Source organism: Cydia splendana, chromosome 4 (assembly GCF_910591565.1).
Source record: "Cydia splendana chromosome 4, ilCydSple1.2, whole genome shotgun sequence".
In the NCBI taxonomy this organism is placed as follows: Eukaryota; Metazoa; Arthropoda; class Insecta; order Lepidoptera; family Tortricidae; genus Cydia; species Cydia splendana.
The window spans coordinates 11,708,074-11,725,933 of NC_085963.1; positions in this window are offsets into that span (position 1 = coordinate 11,708,074).

A 17,860-nucleotide genomic window follows, 5' to 3' on the forward strand; every position below is an offset into this window, starting at 1 on the left:
GAGCAAAAAACTAATACAATATAAATGTGAAAGGACTAATCTGTGACATCATACTGGGGTTTGCACAAATGTGACTTGGACGGGAATGCGAATTTACTTTTAATTTGTTACCTTGAAATGGACGTTTCCAAAATATGAAAGAAAAGAAAAATATGATTATTCTGTTTAATTAGGTACCCACGTCAAGTCTTTATCACTAAGTATCACTTTAATACGAAGGACCTACCAGGGGCCTATTGCATAACAAACTAGTAATATTACAAGCGGAACTCCTTTCCTAATTTCACTTATTAAATAAGGAGTTCCGCTTGTAATATTAGTTGTAGTTTGTTATGCAATAGGCCTCTGGTCTGGTTTATTTTATTACCTTATTGTATTGTATATTTTTCAAACGGCATCCTGGCCTAGTCGGTAGTGACCAGTGAGCCTGCCTACGAAGCAGATCCCTGATTCGAATCTTGGTAAGGGGTCATTGGGTAAGGGCATTATTTGTGTGTTTAATCACAAATACAGTGAAACCTGGATAAGTGAGACTTCAAGGGACGAGCAGATTTGTCTCACTTAAAGAGGTATTCCACTTACCCAAGCTCTCAGTTAGCCAGGTACAAATAAATTTCTGTCTCATTTACAGAGGGTCCCATTAATAGAGGTGAGAATAGAGGATATATCTCAGTTGTAGAGGTGGTTAATAAGGTATTTTGTTATTATCTTTAAATGTTTAGGTAAAATAATCCTTGTCCCTAAATATTTTTTAAGTCTGTTTAAATATTTCTTTGAATTTATTTTGAATGATTTTCCAAAGGATAGATTATTTCAATTAAATTTCATACGGACTTCATTGCGTCTTAGAAATTAATTAAATGAAAATTTGTTTATTCTTGTTACTTATCAAGATTTCAGCTTTCGTTTCGATAGTTTTAACTACATAAAGTAATGAAACTTGAAGTCGTTTAGACACAATTAAGCAAATGCGGAATTTGTGGATTGAGTTAGTAAGAATACGGAAATAGATCAATAAAGTCCAAGTTAGAGAGGTCATAGATTGACGTTATCTCAGATACAGAGGTAATTCGTATAAAATTCTAAAAAAACAATTAGGAAAATGTAATCTTATATTATAAATATATATAGTCTCAGTAAAAGAGGTAAAATACACTCTCTGTCTCAGTTATAGAGGTAAATGTGACTATAAAATCACAACAACTAATCCCGGTTAGGGGTCATCCATTAATTACGTCACACGAATTTCTAGGTTTTTTGACCCCTCCCCCCCTTGTCACATTTGGTCACATTTGGCAAACCCCTCCCCCCTAGTGTGACGTCACATTTTTTCTACGAAATCGCCAAATCGAATTAAAAAAAAAATTAAGAATTAAGTAAGTACCTAAGTATTATTAATATTTTATCAAAATATTTTTGACGATATAAATATTAGTAATTTTATAACCCAAAACTGCTTAGGAAAGAAAATTAAAAGAATAAAAACGATTATCGTTTTAAAAACTTGTTATTTAAATGTACAGCGAATAAAATAATAAAAAAAAAAATTCGGTTACTGATGAAGTTAAAGTGACGTCACAAAGTTTGTGTCTCCCCCCTCCCCCATGTCACAATATGTCACATTTTCTTGACCCCCTCCCTCCCCCTAAACGTGTGACGTAATTAATGGATGACCCCTTATAGAGGTTCGTTTAATCTCACTAACAGAGGTAATTCAGTGTTAAAGTGTCGGGACCGCACCATGAGTCCCAGCTATAGAGGTTTCTCACTTATCCAGGTCCCACTTAACCAGGTTTCACTGTATTTGTTCCTTGGATTATGGATTGTGGGACTAGCTGAGGTCGATCGATATGTCTACACATATCGATCGACCATTGTACAGTACAATTGTCCTATAATATTTTATAATTTATTTTATTTATGTTGAACTAACTTATTAACTTAACTATTCTAATATTTTCCTAGTTTTCCTACCAAGTACCTGTATTAAAAATAAATGACGGTATTAATATGTATATATTTTTTATTTTTTACATGTGCAATAACTTTAAGTTATTCTTTACGGGCTCCTGGACTACATTTCCAAATTCGAGTAGCGCCACAACAAATCAGTCATAAAAATTGCTAATTGCATTCTTAACTCGCTCATTAAAATACATTAGGTAGGTACGTAGGTATACGTATTAACATTGCATAGGTATTATAATTCTTGTTAACAAATAAAATAAATCAAGTCTTTAAAACTTAGGTAGGTAGTATGTGTTCTACTTTTTGTACACAAATATATACCTATTTTTGAAGAAGGTAATTACCTACCATTGACCGGGGTGACTTTCAAATGCAGGGGCGACTTTAAAATTCTAGTTTTTAAGCCATAATATATATTTATGCGAGATTTTTTACAGTAGGTGAATATGAATATATAGTAATCTAACTAGTTACAGGAACATTTTCTGTAAATAATAAATAATGGTAATTCTATGGCCGTTATAAATCTATCAAAGTAACCCCAAATTTTTCAAAGTCACCCCGGTGTACGGTACCAATGGGTTTGTTTGCTGTTCGCTTGAGCAACACAGATAATGCGGAAGGCAAACGTTTCGTAGAATAACAAGGCGCAAAACGATATTTCGTTGGAGCAATTTATGGCCATTAAAACTTGGTCGTTTCGTTTTTAAACAATAACCGGTTCAAAGACGGTTGTTTTCTTTGAGCGTACGGCTGTATTTCGCGCAGGGCAAGGCGGCTAAACGAATCGAGGCGTAGATATTGTTGTGAGGAAGGCGAGGGCCGCAAGGGGCAGGCGGGAGGATCGAGAGCCGCGTGCGTCGACCCGCGGCCAGCTTTGAAGTCGCCGCGCGCGCCGGCGAGCGAGCGCCGCAAAGGCCGGACCGAAAGGGTCTCCGAGCTTTTGCTACCACGCACACCTGCCGATCGTTCGCCACAATAAATTCACAACTGCAAGTTGCTACTTTAAATCCTTCAATGCACATGTTGTGTGGTATAAAGTATAAATAAACAAATGAGAGATGTGCGTAATAAAGGCGTTTGATGAGCGCACCGGCGCGACACGCGCTCCGGTCGGCGCCTGTTGTTCTCTCTCGGTGGCCCACATCTGCTCGCTTGATTAGGGTTAGGCAGGCTGCGGCTAAAACTATATAAAGCCGATGCTCGATGACGACTTAATGACAAATGCAGCACTTGATAATTAACGAATATTTCAACTATCACAGTTCAAATTTATTCCTTACATTGATTACAATCCCAACACTCACACATTTGTCTAATTGTCTCCTGACCTGGGGTGGTATCATTTCCATATACTATTATGTATATTTGTGTTTGTTATAGTTGTGCTTCGCCCCCTGTTCATCGATAATACTTACACCACCAAGTCCACAAATTGCGGTGCTGATACTGCTAAATATAGTAGCAGAGACCCTGGATACATAAATGCGGTCTACAATGCCTATACATATAATCAAATCTGCTTGTAAATGCAAATATAATAATATCATTGTGGTCAATCCTGGTGTTGTAGCAGTTCAAGCAGTTGTAAACTAATAAGTTAGACGGCTGTAAAATAATACTGACTGCCGGCTATTCTAAGCAAACATCAGTGATATTATACAAGATACTTACGTTCGGAGCTCACGGCATTCGCCATCAGATTACGATATAAATAAACTCGGGACGGCGACAAGAGTTCCGATGTAAGAGTTACTCGGAACCGCTATTTCCGACATTCTACGAACGTGTCATCTTCAGTGCCACTTTCAGTTTAAGTGCTATGCTGTGGGTGACAGACAGCCAATGGATGGACCTTTGTTTACCCATTAGAGATTTATTTATAAAATCAACTTTTGTTTTACTTTTACTGGATAATTTCAAGATCATAGATCTGAATTCTATTTGCACTTCGTAGCCCAGATATCCGGTCGAAGGATCATTTTGTTAATATTTACAGATTGATCAAGTAACAATTTTAATTTAAGACCTTCCAACTAAGTTATGATGCAATGCATTGTCTCGTTAGGATCCTTGTGTACATCTTTTTGGTTAACGACATTGCGAGGCAGTTAAAGATTGTCGAATATGGAATGAAAAATAGGTAGTAAAGCTACATGCGAGTGAGATAAGTGACGTACCGAAGTCGGATCCAATTTGGAACGATTTCCTCTTAGGGCTAGTCCACGTGGTTTATTTAACGAGCCGGTCGTACGGCCGCAGTCAGCGGGGCCGCCTTCCATATTCAAATTACAGGTTTGAATGTAGGTACCACTCGGAGCGCCGCGGGAGAGGCGGCGCGGCTTACGACTGCCGATGAGGCCACTTTCTAGGAAATTTCTAAACATTTATAACGGCGGGTGCGACTGTAATTATTGTATGAAAGTTCACGTGTGTAATTTGCTGATTTGGAGTTTTCAACGGAAAGCCATTATGTAGGTACCTACCTAATAATTTGCCGTGATTTGTAGAAAAGGATGACTGTCGTATAATAGTTATTTGTTTTACAAGAGGGCAAAGTTGTTGTTTAACCGCTCGTGCTAATATTGATACCCGAGCAAGCGAAAGATTCCAAAATTGGAATCTTGAGCGTTGCGAGGGTTTCAAAGCACGAGGGTTAGACAAAATTTGCCCCCGAATGAAACACAAAATTTTTCACCACACCAACCCGAAGCAATTATTAAATGTAAAATATCAAACAAAATCAAACCACATCAAATTCAAATGAATGTTATTTATCATTTAAAAGTCAATTCTACCAGCAAACATAAGAAAACAATTCAAAATTTGCATTTGATTACTTTGCCTCACATGTGAATTACTGATAGCAAAGTGCAACTTTGCTATCCGTTTTTGAAGTGCAAAGTAAGTCTTTCCGAGCTGGTGTGGTGAAAAGTTACGAACCTACTCGTTTAAAATTACAACAAAGACTGATTATTTTCAGAGCTCTAAGTATACTATCCCTTATCGGTATAGCTAGTTTCTCATTTCAACGGAAGACAACAAACAACAAAGTCTAATTATTATAGTAGGTAATATTTAATATTTTCATATCTCATGCTCTGAAAGTGGGTCGTTGTTGTTCTAAAAGGTGCGCAGAAAGTGATACGTTTATGCTCTAGCGCAGAAAATTGGTGTACTTCTCTGCGTCCCCGTCCCACGAACAGCTGAGTGGAAACAAAATGGAAAAATAGTGTCTTTATTTCCTCGCCTGGAACAATTGGTAATTGTTTAATTTTACTTACATCCCACGTTGATCCTTTTTTTAATAAAAAATTATGTAAGTAAATGGTTAAAAACAAATTATTCTTGATTTCTTTCGTTGAATTCTACTTACTCGATTTCATAAGGCGGGAACCAAAAGGAATACACCAAAAATATTTTTTTAAACCTTACACTTGCGTAAATGAGCAAAGGCAGAATCTTATACAGCCACAGTTAAACGCTTGTACGATATTTAATTGGTTTTTAAAGTTATTTAGCACTATATTCATGAAAATAAATTAAAATACAAGATAACAATTTCTTATATTATTAATTAAATTGTTATTTAATATTTTAAATACTTTTATTAGGGTCCATATTGGGTTGCATATAAGTTTAAGTCATATCTTTGATGCGCATAACAACTTGTGTCATAATCATCATTGCGCATACAAATGAAAAGTCATATCATATTGTGTCATACATTTTTAGCCATAATATTTGATGACATACTCAGCAGTTGTCATATATTTTTTGCGCATATAGGTTTTGATTATAATGAATCAAATGTCATACCAGCTAAAAGCATATTTATCGATACTTATAAAGTTTTTACGTATAACGTTTTGTAGCATAATAATTTTCAACCATAATGGTTTACATAAATAATTTAAGAAACTAATTTTAGCCTCTCGACAACTTCTTGAAAAAACCTTTGCCCTAATCTCCGTCCAAACACATAATTCGACGGAGCCCCGCTCACGCGGGGCTCCTATTTCTGCGTGGTTTGCCCTTCGGGCATCTAAAGAAACCTAACGAACCTAACCTACCTACTATGATTAGGGTGGATTTCATCACCAAAAATTTCACCATACAAAAAAATATTTTTTTTTAATGTTTAATTTAACACGATTCTAGCTGGGTAAAGTAATAGGGGGCTGTATATTGAGGATATTTATGGTATTTATACAATCATTTGTGGCTTATATTTGAAGTTATCGCTTTCGGAAAATAAAAACGCAAGATGGTGATGACAATCATGGTATGGTAATGACTCTTTTATAGACGGTAATGACACTGCATGTACGGTAATGACGATTTGGGAACTAATTTATGTATGTATTAAAAACGTATTAAAAAAACAAAAACTTTTTTTAATTGTAAGGCTTTAGAACTTTAATAAACATTACAAATAACATGTTTTCTACATAAATTATTTTTAGAAAATTATAAAAAATACATTTTATTCATATAAATAAATATATAACAAATATTTTTATTGTATAATTTTAAATAATTTATATTCCGAAATAGGCAATTTATGTATTCATTAATTTTTTTGGGTTTTTTCAATGTTAAATCATATTAACAATATTGTACTCTTATTATCAGTTTAAACCTGCATCTTCTTTTATCTACTGCATAACTTGGTATTTATATCATATTATAAAATTGCTGGCTTACCAGTGAGCTTAATTTTTATGATATATTACTTTTTTTTGATAATTTGATTCATTGCATAAGTTTGTATTTTTGTTGTTTTATAAATTAACTTTAAAAATAGCTATAATGATTTAAATCCATATATATATTGTTTAATAGCTAAACATTAATATATAATCAGTGTTTTATAAGTTGCAAGACCCCTACTTGTAATGCATGTCATAAGTTACAAAATGTTAGGTATTGGGTCCGGTGATTACCCAATGGTATAATTATTAATTGCTGTAATTATATACATCAATGAATATAATATTATCAAAAAACATAAGGCCATTACGATAGTGAGCCAGTACCGTAGCCTATGGTCGCTTAAAACTTAATATATGTTGCTTGTTTTTAACACGACTAACATGCAATTACAGACTCTAAGTTGCACGATTTACATTATTAGATAATAAAAAATAAACATTTGTATGTTCTAAGTTCTAAGTGACCTAAATTTTGCCTACTTCAGTCAAAATGTTATTTAAAACTAACCATCCTCTAGTGTGAAAAAATAGTCATATCTTCTTCTACATTTATTCTACATTTATAAGGTAGACATTATATAGTGTTAGAAGACATAGAGAACGTTTTTCAAACATACAGCTTAATTTCATAATGAATTATAGCAAAATAACTAGAAAAGTTTCTGAGAACCGTCATCACCATACACATGAAATCATCACCGGTCATCATTTTTCCCGGTGATGATGGGTATGGTGTTGACGATTTGAGAGTTTCTTGTTTTTATTTCTAGAATACGAATAATAGTAGTTAATGTCTATGCTACATAATAAACTTCATGTAGTTTGCCATTCATTTCAATAATTATTTCTAATATATCATTTGTAACTTTTTTAAACCAAAGCATAACGGTGATGATGCTCTGTTGTGACAAACTACGTTTTACAAATTTGTTCGTAATATTTCTCACGATTCAATTATATGACTTTATAGTGAAATCATTTTTGGCATTCTATATTAAAGTGAAAAATAGGGCAAGGACCTTTAGCGGTATTTCGTTGTTCATACACGGAGATAAGCTCACATTGACATTACCATGACGGTGTTGACGAATATTCGTGACAAAATTTTAAATATTTTTAAATGTACTTTCTCGGTGAAGGAATTATTGCATATTTTCCCATGTGTTAAACAACAACATGGAAAAGATATAAGTAAAAGAAAAATCGCAATCGTACGATAGGTATGCTATAATTTTCACTGCAAACAATAAGGTTCAGGTTTTTCCGGTAGACGGTGATGATTTTAGACACATAAAACATTTTATATAAAAAAAACTATTAAGTTATTGGAGATGGTAATTGAAGGAACATGAAGATAATAGTTCTTAAAAACATATAAAAAAGTTGCAACTCGCACAACCTACTAGTTTTTTTTATAAAGACCGAACCATAAGTTTTCGCAGGATTTTGAAATCCACCCATTACCGATTAGTTTCTTTTATAAAACCGTTTCAGGAGAAACGGTCCTACTAGAGGGGGCTCCTCTTCTTCTATCTCCTCTTTTATACGGTCTTTGTGTGGTTATGATTATGACTAAAGTAATATTTGCTTCATAGGTTGCTCATATATATTTATTATTCATGCTTTCTAACATTTATAATAAAAACATATTATGACCACTAAATATATGACTTATTTTTTTATGTATATACTATGCACTGCAATACATCGAACGAAAAATAATTATGGATTTCAAGCAGATGGGTTGTACGTTGTTTCATATACTTACTACATTTTCGTAGAATTGTGCTTCATAGAAAATGTTTCTCATATTATCATTTCATAGAATGATCAACTTCCAGTGCACTTACATTTTAGAAGCTGTACTTGTAGATTTTTTATAGTTCAGAAAATTAATGTTTCGAAATTCATATCATAAAATTTCAGGTCATATATTATTATTCCTTATAATATTAAGTTTATATAAAACTTGTTTCCAAGCCTGCATATTCATATAATTTTGTTTCACATTTTATTAAACTTAATATTTTCATTTCATATAAGGCTCAGTAACTCAATACTTACTTTGTCAAAAATTAAATCATAGATATTTTTTTCTGCGGTAATCGCAGTTCTAACCTAACCTAACCTACTTTTCTAGCAACAGTTTGTTTCTGCGGGGGTCGCAGTTCTAACCTAACCTAACCTACTTTTCTGGCAAGTTTGTTTCCGCAGGGGTCGCTGTTCTAACCTAACCTAACCTACTTTTCTGGCAACAATTTTTTTCTGCGGGGGTCGCAGTTCTAACCTAACCTAACCTACTTTTCTAGCAACAGTTTGTTTCTGCGGGGGTCGCAGCTCTAACCTAACCTACTTTTCTAGCAACAGTTTGTTTCTGCGGGGGTCGCAGTTCTAACCTAACCTAACCTACTTTTCTAGCAACAGTTTGTTTCTGCGGGGGTCGCAGTTCTAACCTAACCTACTTTTCTGGCAACAGTTTGTTTCTGCGGGGGTCGCAGTTCTAACCTAACCTACTTTTCTAGCAACAGTTTATTTCCGCAGGGGTCGCAGTTCTAACCTAACCTAACCTACTTTTCTGGCAACAATTTTTTTCTTCGGGGTCGCAGTTCTAACCTAACCTACTTTTCTGGCAACAGTTTGTTTTTGCGGGGGTCGCAGTTCTAATATTACAATTCTTTGCATTGAGTTTCTTTTCAATAAATTTAAATGAAGTGCATAAGTTCTGAAATAATAGTATTTGAAAAGAAAATACTCGAACTAAATATTATATTAAACAGTTCCTATGGAACAACAATCTATGAAATCTGTGTCTACGAAACAAGAATACACGAAACATAATTCTACTGTTTGATAAGTTTCTAAATTTAAAAAGTTTGACAGTAATATACATTCAACTGAATTTCTGAGAAATATGTTTCAACCAAATAAATAGTCTATGAAACAATAATATTGGAACTGAAAGTATATGAACCAAATGATATATGAAATAATTTCTGGGAAACGACATTCTATGAAATTTCTGTCTGTGAAATAGGGTGACACCCAAGCAGATGACTTAAAATTTTATGCGAATTAAATTAATGACTATAAAAATTATGACAACTCATTTATGACAAAACCCCAGTTATGCTCAGGAATAATTCTGACTAAAGATTTTTATGACTTACAATTTTATGCATAAAGTGTTATGACAATTAAAAATATGACAAAAATTGTTATGCGACCAGAGGGAGTCCCCTTTTATTATGTTATTACGTGGTGCGGCGCACCAAGGTCGCGGTGCGGTCCGGTAGTCTGTTGCGGCTTTTAGGACGAAAAAGTATAAAATTAAAAAGTAAGAGGCAATCCCGCTGATTTTCATATAATAATGAACAAATAATTTTAAAATTACTGCAGTTTGTTAAAAAATGTGTGTTTTCGTAAATATTGCAATCTAAATGATTTTCGCTAGTGGTTATTAATCTTCACACATGTAAATAAGTCTCCGATTACAAGTAAGTCCTAAGAAAAAAAATCCAGAGATGTAACTTATTTGAAATACTTGTATTTTATATTTTATTTGAAATAGTTTTTGGGACCTATTTTCTATTTTCAAAATACTTTATAGTAGCTAATGTAGGTAGGAGAGTTACATCTCTTCTGATGTTACAGTCCTGGCAACTCTCTCATTGGATCTGTTTAGTAACGTCGCACATGACCACAAGCGTAGGGGGTGGTTAAAAAAGTGGAATCTTGAGTGTTGCGAGGGTTTCAAGGTACGAGAGGAGAGGAGAACATACTTTTCTGCCCTGGTGAAACACAAACGAGACGTTTTCATCACACCAACGAGAGGCATTATACTAGCTGTAAAACATTACAAATCTAAATTAATGCTTTTAATAATTGGCCGTTAAAAACATCATCCATCCATCCTACCGGTTAATATGAGCAAACAATTAGAAATTTGCACTTTAGATAAAAGAGTGTGTCAACACTGTTTTCAAAGAATAAAGAGAGTCTTATCAACTCGGAAATTCCGAGTAAACTTTTTAATTCAGACTAGGTATTCACTGTTCAGAGTACCTTTTATCGCAAAGTAATTGTATTTGTAAAAAGTATTTTGAAAATACCTATTTTGTATTTGAAATACAAATTCAAAAACTATTTTGTATTTTGCATTTGAAATAGTATATTAAGGATTTTGTATTTAAATACTTTTTACAAAGTATTTTTCACATCTCTGAAAAAAATCATGGCCGTAGGTCTATTAGGTACTTCAATTACTGATTTTGCGAAATTGCCTTGTCTTGTTTGGTTTCCTCGCATGCGATATGAAAAGTAGAGTGTTTAACTCGGGTGAAAGTCACCATTTGCGTCTCGGACTATTGGCGCTCTCACTGCGTTCGAGCGCCAAACTACCTCGACAGATATGGGTGCCTTTCAACCTTGGTTAACAATCTACTATTACAATAATGTTTAAAACTTTTGAAATTCTTGCTGGCAAAAATATTTATAAATATTTATTTATTTTATTTTATATTTAATTTTTTTTTTGCATTTTCTTGCGTAAACTGTACTATATTATTATGGCTCCTTCATAATACATATATGAATGAAGAATTTAGGGTAAATAAATATAAATACCAAACATCTGGAACACAACACGCAACCCTTGCCTAAGTGCTTGCCAAAAAAAAAACAGATATTTTAGCGCAACTACCAACTGCCTTGTAGGTAATGATTGTCGTGGTCTTTGATGTTAGCCATTGTTTTGAGGATATAATTAAAGCACCCTGGCTCCAATTTCACCACGGTGACAGGTGCGACAATTGTAAAACATCACTGTTGCTGACGTCACAGGCATCCATGGGCTACGGTTACCGCTTACCATCGGGCGGGCCGTATTCCTGTTTGCCACCATCATTGTTTTATTAAAAAAAAACTTTATTATATCGGAAAAAAACAGATATTTCTCTTGCTAAGTTTATGACAATTGTCACAAAAACACTACAATTGTCACGAAATTCCGACATACCTATAACTCATTACCTGTCAAGAATTACCTACAATTCTTCTAAATCTTGACAATTGTCAGAAACTTCGCAAAAGAAATATCTGTTTTTTTTTTCGATATAACAAAGTTTTTTTTAATAAAACAATGATGGTGGCAAACAGGAATACGGCCCGCCCGATGCTAAGTAGTAACCGTAGCCCATGGATGCCTGTGACGTCAGCAACAGTGATTTTACAATTGTCGCACCTGTCACCGTGGTGAAATTGGGGCATGACACAGACGACAGGTAGGTAAAGAAAGATAATGGTTATTATTTATTTTGTTTCCTTTCTTGACTCGAAAGCGCCCGCTTTTCTCTGTATTTATTATTATCTTGTGTATGTAAGATAAATTAGATAGCCGTAAGATAAACAGAGAAAGAATTATTGTTAAAGTAGAGTAAACTTGGGAGCACTTATATATCCCATAATGTAAATAAAAGCACGTTCGTATTAGCTTTCACGGACACGTTGGTAATTAATTCGTCGTTGAGTACGATCTATTTAGTAAACTAAAGGTGAAATTATGTATGTACTTAGTAGCTTTGAGAAGCTCTTCATGATTTATTGCGATGAGGCGAAAGAAATTAAGTAGTTGTCTAACGGTCTTGTATGCATTATACATATACATAGTTACGTTACGAGTATGCACAGAGGAAGGATTGTTTCACCAATAAGAATGTCTGCTTCTCATCATAGTTTTAATACCTACCGTGATCATGAATAATTATGCTTAACAAATAGAACTTTGATATGATAATTAATACAGAAGAGTGAACTTAGAAAATAATGGAAATAGGATGTTTGCTGAATAACACCCTATACATTTTGACTTGTGTTTGGGGGCAATGGCCTGCTCTTGTGTTGGAGGCCAAGACTCGATCATTTTGGGTCATCGCGCCAAACTAGTAAGTAAGTAAGTTTTGGGGCAATACATATAGATATATACTATTAACTAGCTTCTGCCTGCGACTTCGTGTGTTCCATCCCACTTTTCACCCCCTTGAAGTACCTATGCGTGATTTCCGCGATACAATCTTATGTCCTTCCTCGGGTCTTAAAATGTCTCCATACATAGGCAGGAAGTAGGAACCACATTTCATCTAGATCGGTTCAGCGGTTTAAGCGTCAAGAGGTATCAGACAGACAGAGCTACTCTCTTACATTTAGGTATAATATTAGTAGAGATAGTAAAAAAGAGACGTGGTAGAATGACAGAGTGGTGGAGAAATTTTAATTATATTTTCTCAAACATGCAATGAAATATTGATGTTATGTTCCTTATAATAGGCTGCGAACGTTTCAGGTGCGGCTAGGACAAAAGGTCGTTAATGGAATTTCATACACATCTTGCAGGCCTAGGCCAGCAAAGTCCTCTTTTTAATTTTCATTTCACAGATATTAGTGACACAACATCGTGGCATTCATCCATTAAAAAAAACTAGAGGCAGTATTTGCTTTATGGTTCGTAATGACACTCTGCCACTACGCCTATAAAAAAAAACAAAAAATAATGTTTGCTATAATTTGCAGTTTTATTTGTATAAAATCAACATGAACTTAATAAATATTACATTCTATAATTTTATAATTTTAAATTATAAATTTAACTACACAAATAAAAACATTTAAAATATTTCATCTAAACGTTAGCGGTAAAAAGGTCTACTCAAACACGCGTAGTTATATTTTTTAAATTGTTATGGAGGTAAAGTTGAAAAATATTCATTCTGTTTTATTGGATTTATGGTGCGTTGTTGATTTTTTGACTTTAATATGAGTTTCGACGAAATAATGAAATTAATATTAATTGTAATCGTAGGTGTTGGAATTGGCAGCGTCAGCAGAATTGATTTTAATAACTTGCTGCCTCTACGGCCAAGTCAAAGACGAAGTATGTATATGGTTGCTTATGGCAATTTTATTATTTGAGAAAGTAAGAAAAATGGCTTACAGTTTATTAGAAACAGTTTTGTGGCATATTTTAAATGAATGTAACTACAAATTTCGTCAACACTGTGGAAATTATACTTATTTACTCCATGCATAAAGCAACGATGTATGTGAAACATGATATCAACATGAAAGACTATGTAAACTTATGTGACGAAAACGACAGTCAGACGGATACAAGGCGAAAAAATCAAAGATATATGAAAATATACGGGTAGTAAAAATACACGACTCGTGTAAAACATACGCGTGATAATGATATAGGTACGTGTTGGTTATATTTTGGGTGTAGTTTACTTTTAGTTTTTTCTATAAATAAAACTTGGGTTTCGTGGATTTTTTGTTTTATTTATTTCATTGCATGTTTGAGAAAAGCACTATACATACCTCGGCGGGAAATGGGGTTGCCCGCGCTCAGACCTATCCGGCCTCGCTTCGCTCGGCCGTCTATATGTCTTCGGCCGGCAACCCCTTTCGTCCCGGCCTCTGTAGTAATGTACTATTACCTCTTGGTTGGCACAATCACGACGAAGGTAACAACGACGACAACGAAGAAATATGTATACTTTACTTATATGTAGAATAAGTAATATATTTTATATGCATTTGCCTCAAAATAGACATACAATTGAAAAGAAAACAGGGTCCAGTTACTTTTGCAGACAATATGTATCAATATCAACTTGGTGAGGTACCAAGTGGCACTGTGTGTGGCAAGTACCTACTTTTGCCACAGTCTGACAACTGAACTGGCGCCGATGCGCATGGCGCGAATGGCGCCTGCCGCGCGCGTTCATACTTATCTCTGTTTTGAATCTAGAATAGAAAATGCCACAATAAAGTACTACCTATCTTTGCTATACGTATCAAATTATGCTTGATGAGATTACAAATTTTAACGACAGTCAAAAGTACTTGTTTTCATTTATTATGTGCAAAAAATATTACGATTTCTTGCTACGCTAATCATCAATAAGAATAATGAACAAATGCTCTTCCTAATATTCCAAGTCCAAGGCAGTTTTTTTATGAGAGTGTAAACAGTGCTCGGTTGAATAGCACAGGATCAGATTGTGTTGCGGAAGTGCGCCCGGCCCCGATTCAAGCTCCTGGCGCATTCAGGGCCGCAGGGCTCGATATCCGTTTAATGCGTCGATTCCAGCCTTAAATAATACATTCACTTTTTGCCGCGTTTGTCTGAGAACGCTGAGAACAGACGAGTTAACATGATTCCGTCGAAAATCGCATCCTGTTCTTTACATTTATTAGCGCCGGTGAGCGATTCGCGTCCGGTCGCGGGTCTATAATCATTTCTGTCTAAATATTGACCTTTTTTCGCTTCCGTTCCATTCGATCAACCGGAAGAGGGCGGATTGTTGACGAAATACTCGTAACTCGTAATCAATACCCAACTGACACCCCTACAACCCTAAACCCCTTTATTGTGTATCTACCTACACCTTTCATCCCTGTGCCAAATTGAATATCACGTAGTTTGATCTACCATTGTATTGTACTACACTCCTTGCAGTCCTTGTTTTCTTTTAATTATAAACTTGGAAATAAATTCATATGGATATATGGAGAATTGGAGACATTATTTTTCAACATCATTTTGTTTTAGGGTACGTATTGCAGCGAAAGATCTTTACATGCGATGAATCCATGGTTTAAGACATCTTATACAAGAATTCAAGTAAGTTCTATCGTGTAATAAAAAAATAATAGGTAGTTCTCAATTTTCTCATCCAATAAAATATTATAGGAATCATCTAGCGACCATCTTTTACGGTTACGGCTGGCATGCTGTTATGGATTTGGCTTCGTCGTTAAAATAGTCCCATAAAATAATAATGGTAGTTTTAGAATGTTTGGGCGTTTCATTGTTGGAACCATAAACCTTACATGTCTATAAAAGTAGGTTTTAGGATGGCGCCACTGCATAACCGTCTGGCTTCGTAGCTTCTAGAATTGATATTAATGGCTTATTGTTTCTATGGTCTCCTTTGTTTTTAATTTATGTTTTAGAGTCATTTACTTTGCACTACGAAGTCGATTTTGTTTTATAAAGGCATTAAGCTCTTTCTGGCAAACGCTACTTGGCCACCGACCGAGGCTTCACGCTCGACGGGTCGCGCATAGGTTTACTGCGGTTGTGTTCATGCTTTCTGGCTTTACAAGCCAGATTCCATTTCAATGCTCACCGCGTTGCTTTGAAACCTTTTTACCCTAGCTAGCATAATCTCCTAAAACCATTAACAACCTAACAACAACCATCAACTGCTGTTTAGCATTAACAACCTGTTTGTTCTTGGATTCCGAAAAATCGTATTGAGTGCAGCCGGCAATGCAGCGCGATTGTAATAGTCGGCGGTTGTCAAATGAAACGGGCATCGGCCGCGGGCGGCTGATAATGGAATTTCTGGGAACGACCCCTGTGGGGTGTGCCGCGGGGTGGGTGAAGCGGGCGGGGAGATGGAGCATCCATCACGCCGCGGGGGTGCAATTAGCCGGAGTAGATGTGCTGACACGTCGCGCCCGCGCCGCGCCGCCGGACCGGCTCGGCGCTCGACGCGCGCCGAATGCTCGAGCACGACACGCTCACGACATCACTTGAATTGATGCGCACCTAAACCACGACTGAATTAATCAAGTCTCTAAATGCATTCTTGTCGGCCATTTAATATGCAAATTTAGGAACTAAATTGTTCCCATATTCAAGCAATGAGAGGATTAGTTAGAACACCAGCGTCAAATTCTGATCCATGAGATATAAAAATGTGTCTAGCTTGATATTGGAACAGGTTTTATGCATTTAAGAAGACGCAGATAAGGGGCAAAAAATCTTAACTCCTAAATTTAAGCACGCCGTCGCTTTTAGTAAATTGACGCTGCACATTCCAATCAGCTGGAGTCATGTTTCCCTATTATAAGTTTGTCTATGACCGTTTATAACATGCAGCTATCTCATTGTATCTATTCTACAAAAATCCCTAATGGCTTCCATTTACTGAGGCTCAGGCAGCGGCAGATAGCGGCCACGTTAATGATAATCAGTTTGTTAAGTTTTAATTCCCATAAAAAATCGACAAAAAGTTAATGTCCATCCGGGTGGATGGTGGAGCGGGGCGAGCGGGCCGGCATTTCGGTAGCAGCACCCGATTATCCGCAGATAACACACAAAAACAACTTTTTGATTTATGAAGAAAGCCGGAGAGCCGGCTACCGGGCGCCGCGCGGTGCATTTTAGTGACGTCACCTCCTGTCGTAGGCAACACATCGATTCTTTTTTGCAAGCCATTTATTCCATTGGGCTAACTGACATCTCTCTTATCTTGTTTAGTACACGTAAATTAAAAAAAAAACAAAAGTTTTCGCCTCTACATATAATGTCAAATGTCGTAACGCTTATTTGTATCTTGTGCCGTATTTGTTTGTTTCCAATAATGTATATTTAGGTACATACCTATTTAGTGGAACTACTTACTTAGGTATTGTCGTAGAAACTAAATAGTCTAAACTCTAAATACATAATTATAGGTAGGTACTAGGTAGGTTTTTCTGGCAGGGACCCATATTTATCGATATGGGTCAAGGTTAATTAACTATTTTAGACTCATTATCATTTATCACGTGATAATTAAACGGATCAGGAAAAGGCTAAATAAGTTTTAGTTAAGCTACCGTCTAAAACCAAAACTGTAAAATAGGAAGTTGCATAATCTTTAAAAATCTTCTAACGCTAAAAACGCATAAAAATAAAACAATTAAAAACTCGTTCCTAAAAAGCAATCACGGAATCAATGCATGTATTTAAAAATAATTTGAATGTCGACAGGTGATGCAGACAGCACTAGCGTCAAGTCGGTGAGGCGGCTTGTCATTATAAACGCTTACCGAGCAATAGCAAGTCTTAGGCTCAGGGTATCCAAAATAATGCGCGTTCTTTGATTACGAATAGCGATTACAGTTATCGAGATCATGTTACTCTTGTATGCGCAAGATCTCAGCCCGTCTGCGTTCGCGCAACACACGGGAATAATTAGCCTGCTGCGCGGCCAGATTTTGAAACATATGTAAATGAGTTGCTTGGTCAAAGGCGCCGCCTCTCGCGCCCAAGCCTTTTATTAGCTACGCATTAATCTGATATTTATGTAAAAGGAATTTCGTCGATATACATAAATTTACCTACA